Genomic DNA, 6,909 nt, shown 5'->3' with positions numbered 1-6,909 from the left:
ACCCCATTGAGAAGGAAAAATTCTGCTAATTATCTTTTTATTATTTGCAGTTTTAATTTTGTACCTACTAAAATACTTTTTGGCACTTACTTTAATTCTGTGTATAATGTGCATTTGAGTTACTAGTGTTCTTTGACTTTGACCCAAGAGACTTCCTTTAGTATTTCTTATGACAGGCTTATGAATTCTCTCGGTGTTGTTTATCCAAGAATGTCTTAATTTCTCTTTCTTTTTGACATTTGATCTTAGCCAAAAGGCTAAGACATATTTTAAATTTTAATTAATAAATTAATGGGAGAGGGTACCAGAAAACCTGCTAGACAAATTCTAAAGAGCTGTAATACTTCTCTCTTTTTGGAAGCATGTTTTCTGGATACAGAATTTTTGGTTAGCAGTGTTTTCCTTCAGTGCCCTGACTGTGTCATCTCACTGCCTGCTGATCCCATGGCTTCTGGTCAACAAGTGCTGTTATTTTATCAAGGGCTGATTTACCTGATGACTCATTCGGTTTCAGGTGAACAGGTTCCTGCTATTTTATCAAGGGCTGATTTACCTGACGACTCATTTTGGTTTCAGGTGAACAGGTTCTTGCTATTTTATCGAGGGCTGATTTGCCTGATGACTCATTTCGGTTTCGGGTGAACAGGTCCCTGCTATTTTGTCGAGGGCTGATTTGCCTGACGACTCATTTCGGTTTCAGGTGAACAGGTTCCTGATGTTTTATCGAGGGCTGATTTACCTGATGACTCATTTTGGTTTCGGGTGAAGAGGCGCTGCTATTTTATCGAGGGCTGATTTACCTGGCAACTCATCTCGCTCTTGCTGCTTCCAGGACTCCCAGTTTCCCTTTGATTGTTTGACTACAGTGTGTGCAGGTACGGCTCTCCGTTCATTTATTCTATTTTGAGAATAAATGAATAAATGACAACAAATGAATATTCATTTATTAAGCTTTTGGATATGTAGATGGATCTTTTTCATTAAATTTGGGGAATTTACACCCATTATTTCTTCAAATAGTATTTTTGTCCCCTTATTTTCTCTCTTTCTGTGATTCCCATTGTACCTGTTAGATACCCTTGATGATGCCCCAAAGGTCTCTGAGGCTCCATTCATTTTTCAACACTTTTGCTGGTGTTCACATTGCTGTTCTGGAGGAACAGATTTTCAGAGCTTCTTATCCTGCCATTCTGGAAGTGCTTCTCTTGTCTATCTTATTTATCAGGAAAATGAGAGCTTTCCAAGAAACTTCCAGAAAATCTGAGATTTTTTAAATTATTGGTTAGAATGTCACCACTCCTCTATGCAAGAGCGGCTGGAAAGTGGAAAGACGTTTTAAGTGAATGTGTCAAAATCTTAAGGGAATTAGGAATGGGATTGATTACTAATCAATAGTGTGTACCATGCTATGGTTAAAAGTATTCTGTGTATTCTTCCAAACTTTAAAAACAATTTATATAAACATACACACACATACTACATTTTGTATTTCACAATTTGTCTATTTCGAGTTGATGAACAATTCAAATGGTTTCCCCAACTATTTATGTTACAAAAGGTGCCACAATGGTGCCCTGTAGATGTATCTTTGTTCAGACATGCACCTATCTCTGTAAGTCAGTTTCGTGGGAGTGGGACGGTTAGGTCACTGGATATGTGGACTTACAATGTTAATAGGTATATAAAACTGCTTCCTCAAAAGGTTGGAACACTTAAAACCCCCCACAGTAGGATGGGAGTGCCAATTTCTACACATCTTCTCCAACACTAGATACTGTCAGTCACCGATAACTGAAAATTCATATGTCATTACTTTAATTTGCATTTCTCTGGTCAATAAAGAAGTGGAGCATCTTTTCATCTACTGATTATTTATTTGAATTTCTTTTTTAATGAAACAATTCCTTCCCTTTTCGTATTGGGATTTTACATATTTCTTCTCAGACTTTAAGGACTCTTTGTCTATCAAATAAATATTAGTTGTTTTTATGTTTGATGGTTTGGAAGTTCCTCCCAGTCTCTTGTTTGATTTCCCATGTAGAAAATTAGATTTTTATACAGTTAAAATTTTCAGACTTTTCCTTTATGGCCTTTGGAATTTAGACAATGTTTTCTAAAAGACCTTCCTCATCAATTATTTTTAATTTAAAAGTCGCCTTTATGGCCAGGCACGGTGGCTCACGCCTGTAACCCCAGCACTTTGGGATGCCAAGGTGGGCGGATCATGAGGTCAGGAGATTGAGACTATCCTGGCTAACACGGTGAAACCCTGTCTCTACTAAAAGTACAAAAAATTAGCCGGGCGTGGTGGCGGGCACCTGTAGTCCCAGCTACTCGGGAGGCTGAGGCAGGAGAATGGCGTGAACCCGGGAGGCGGAGCTTGTAGTGAGCCGAGATGGCGCCACTGCACTCTGGCCTGGGCGACAAAGCAAGACTCCGTCTCAAAAAAAAAAAGTCGCCTTTAGAAAAGATCTATGTGATCTTGTCATTTCTAGGTAAGGTGCCTTGATTTCTCTGACTAGAATCATGTTTTATTACATTATCTTTTATTTTAAAAATCTACTCAGATATGTTAATATGTATTAAAAATTGGCAATTTATCTTCTAATTGTACCTTTTACTGTTATATAAACATCTTTTTGTCCCCCCGATAACTGTTGCTACATGTGTTTGCTTTTCATAGTATTTCCCTGGTCTATCTTTGCTCATCATAATATTTAAAGTATCTTTATGTTATTTTTGTTCTTGATAGGTGTCCTCTAAACATTCTATAGCTTTGACATAAACGGAAAGTTTTTCCTTTTTATAGGAGAATTAAACAGCCATATTTATCATGATCACTAAATTTGGCTGTTATGATGTGAATGTATGTGTGTGTGTACGCGTATGTATGTGTGTGCATGTGTGTGTGCATGTGTGTATGTATGTATGTATATGTATGTGTGTATGTGTGTTTCCTTTCCCTATGTTTGGATTGATCATTTTTTGTTTGTTCTTCTTTTTGCTTGATGATTTGGAATCCTGTTGTTATTCTACCAGTGGTTACCCTTGAATCTGAAAACACATATAGACCTATAGTTTTTTTATTCACTTGAATAATTTGTCAATATCTTCTGATCTGAACAAGAAGGGACCTTAGCATACTGTTCTTCTCTACATCTCTTGCAATATACACTTTCCCCAAATCTCAGAAATTTTAGTTTTAGAATATTAGTTTTAAATCTGTTCAAATATTCTTTCTTCTGTTTTATAAATTAATTTTTATCGAAGGCATTCACATTTTCAGCCACCTATCGAGTTCGAGTGATTATTTGCCCTCAAATATATGCTGTACCAGTCCCTTTGCCTGTTTGTTCTATATCATATCTTGTCTTCCGTGGATTCCTGCTCCTAGACACACAACATCTTCCACATAAAATCAGGACCCAATTTTATGGGGAGAGGGTGGGCTGCACGAGGAGGTACACTTGGAATGCCCACCTCCCTGGGCTACTTGACCTCCCTCCATAGCCAAGTTCTCTTCAGTGGCAGATCACTTCAGTGGCAGATCACGTGGCAAAAACATGTTGTCAGACTGACAGCGAACTTGCCTCCCCTCCCTTCACACTGACAAGTAGGAAGCATAACACATCTCAGAAACGCTCTAGGAGGACAATCAGTAGCCATAAACCCTTGGACCACAGAGCTACGAGGCAGAAGAATATTACTCTTCTGGGCACCCAAAAGGCTCTGGATAAGAAGGGAGGAGAGTACGGATGGGGCTGAAAACAGGCTCAGAATGGCTGATTTGAGGGTTTTCCCCTGGAAACTTCCTCTTGTTTTGTATTGTCAAAAGGGTTGAGAACCTTAAAACAGACATTTGTGTGGGCAAGTATCAGATGTTCGATGCCATATTTCACTGGAAAAAACGACCTTGACAAAAGCCAAACATCTGTTCCAAGTAAAACAAAAGCAGAGAACACACAACCTCGCCGCGTCCAAAGGGCAAGCCACGCTGGTGCAGGAACGACCCGCCTCAGAGGGCGCGGGGCTCTGTGCTGTGTCCTGTCTCCTGTCAGCCGGCTCTGCCCGCACGCTGAGCTGCGGTTAGGGTTCCGGGAGCAAACAACCCGGAAGTGGCAGCGCGGCTGGGCGGAGGAGGGCGCCCTCCGGGTTCCACGGGAGCTGCAGCTCCCTGAGGCCCCGAGGGGACCCCGCTCGCCCGGGCCCCGCCCACCAGAGGGCGCCAGAGAGAAGCCACCGGGGAGGCGCCTCCGCTGTTTCCCTGAGGCTCCCGGTACCCCGTTTGAGACACAGGAAAAAACATGTGAAAGGCTTCTGTAAATTATCAAGTGTGGTGACGTATGAACACCAGGCAGCCCACTCCCAACCCCAAACGACATCTCATTCAAGCTGCATCTACCAGAAGCTCTCACATCCAACTGCCTCCCTCCAGAGGTAGCCGCCGTCCCGAATTTTGCTTTGAATGTTCCCTGTGATTTTCTTTTTTATACTGGATTTTTAAAGGGATTTCATAACATTTATATTCCTTGAGGCTTGAATTCTTTTTGCTCATCGTTTTTCGTTACCAAGTCGTGAGGTGTTGCTGCAGTTCCTCGACTTCGTGACTCCACAGATATGAATATGTGGCACTTTGTTTAACCACTGTCCTGTCAGATTATTCCCAAGGTTTTGCTACTGCAGACTAGGAACATTTTTGCACATGATTCCTGGAGCACTGTGTAAGAATATCTCTAGGCCAAGTGTATACCTGGGCAACCTAATATACATGGAACCAGATTGTTTTCCAAGTATTTGAACCATTTACCTGCTTCCAGTGGTGTCTAAGTGTTCCTGTTATTCCCAACAGTATGTATTAATAAATTTCTTAATATTTTCCCATTTAGTCAATATAAAATGATATTTAACTGTGGTCCCATTTTGCATTTCCCTGATTATAAAGTAGAGAAACTTTCTCTCCCTCTCTATCTCTCTCTCATCACAATTATACATACTCTTCTCTGAAATGCCTACTCATGTATTTTATGTATTTTGCTCTCCTCTTCCCTTGGGGTTTTGGTCTCTCATTGTTTGCAGGAATGCTTTATTCTGATCCGTCCTCAGTTCTATGTGTTGCAATAATTTTTTCCATTCTTTAGGTTACTTTCCTACACTATTTATGGCATTCATTTTATCAACAGATGTTCTCAAGTTATCAGTCTTGCATTTTTGGATTAGCACTTTTTGGGCTTAAAAAAATCCCTTCTTCCAGACTGGGTGTTGGAGTAAGACCATGTCTCAAAAAGAAAAATCCTTTCCTAGCCAGAAAGATGATAAAGATAACTGCTTATTTATAAGGTTTTACTGTTCCCATTTATGCCCTAAATCTATGTAGAATTTATTTTTGTACACAGTAAGGACTAAGGAAGTTTGTTTTCCCATATAGATATGAATTGTCCCAGGATCCTGTCTCTGATCCCCAAATCTTCTTCCAGAACAAGACAAAGTTCTTACACAGGGGATGCATCAGAGGCCTGTCTCTCCCTGGTCCAATGCCATAGCATTTTAATTATTATAGCTTTATAGTAGTGTTGATATCAAATAGTGCAAGTCCTGTTGGGATTCACTCAGGATGGTGGCAGAAATATTAAAGGGAAACATTAGGGAAAGTTATAGGGAATAGTCACAAACCTTTTCGGAAGGCTGAAAGGTTACATAGCTTGTAATAATTGAACAGGCTGAAGGCAGCCGGTTCTTACCTTAGAGCATTAGGTCATAGGGTAAATACTAGGGACAATAGAGGCTTCCCCAGTTAAGTCTGTTTACCCTACCTCCATTAACTAACCTTTGAGCCAGATGGCCCTCTCGGTGCAGGGGGAGGTTGACCAGGGAAATTGCCCCCTAATGGTATTTAAACCGTGGTACCTGAGCTTTAATCATTCGTAGAACTACTGTCTTAACCATGTTAATTATCCACAAGTGTGTTGACTCAGAGCTTCTGTTGTTAAGCGTATACTAAATAAATGCCTGAAGTGCAAGCTGCTCAGAGCCAGCCACAGTGACAAACCTCTCTTGGTGTGTAGGCTGTCGGACACTCAGCTGGACTGGCAAAGCAGAATATCTGTGTGTCAGTGTACGTTTTATTCATCCGTCGTTTGGGTCAGGGTCTGCGGGCAGACCCCTGCAGCTAATGCCCTCTTGTGAGGAGCAATATCTCGAATCCCACCACCATTTTTTATTTCAAGAGTGCCTTGGGTCTTTGTTCTTCCATACAAATTTTAAGACTCAGTTAGTTAAATTTCCTCAAAAAGTCTTTTGGGATTTTGATCGGAATCATGTAAACTCTGTGAATTAAATATCTTTAAAATACTGATTTTTTTCCTATCCATGATGTGGAATCTGTTTCCATTTATTTAGGCCATTTTAAAATGTTTTCAATAAATTTTATAATTTTCCGCATGTAAATTGTACACATTTTTGTTAAACTTACTCTTAGATAATGTTGAGTTTTTTAAGCAGAGTTCTTGATAAATTATGTTTTCCAACTATTTATTGCTAGTGTATAGCAATACAAATGGTTTTTGCTTATTGATCCTAGAGGCAGCCCCCTTCCTAAACTCTCTTATTTCCAATAATTTCTGTGCAGATTCTTTTGTGGTTTCTCAGTAGACCATCCTGTCATCTGTGACCAATGAGAGTTTTGCTTTATATCTTTCAATCCTTATACCTGTAACTTCTTTTTCTTGTCTTATTGCACACACAGATCCTCAGTACACTGTTGCCTTGATTTTTATTTTAATGGGAAACATCTCGGAAGTTCTCTAAGAGGACACTCGTAGCCATTGCCCCTTTATGAATGATGTTTATTGTGAGGTTTTGATAGGTATCCTTTTTAAGTTTAAGGAAATTCCCTTTTATTTCTAGTCTACT

At 39.9% G+C, this 6,909-nt stretch overlaps 1 pseudogene; it reads right to left on the bottom strand.

Moving 5' to 3' along the window:
• Positions 1 to 297: 297 nt before the first annotated feature.
• On the bottom strand, positions 298 to 346 carry LOC129006993 (U7 small nuclear RNA; annotated as a pseudogene).
• Between the last annotated feature and the right edge of the window lie 6,563 nt (positions 347 to 6,909).

This window comes from Pongo pygmaeus, chromosome 8, assembly GCF_028885625.2.
Source record: "Pongo pygmaeus isolate AG05252 chromosome 8, NHGRI_mPonPyg2-v2.0_pri, whole genome shotgun sequence".
NCBI classification, from domain to species: Eukaryota; Metazoa; Chordata; class Mammalia; order Primates; family Hominidae; genus Pongo; species Pongo pygmaeus.
This window is presented reverse-complemented; position numbering and strand designations above follow the sequence as displayed.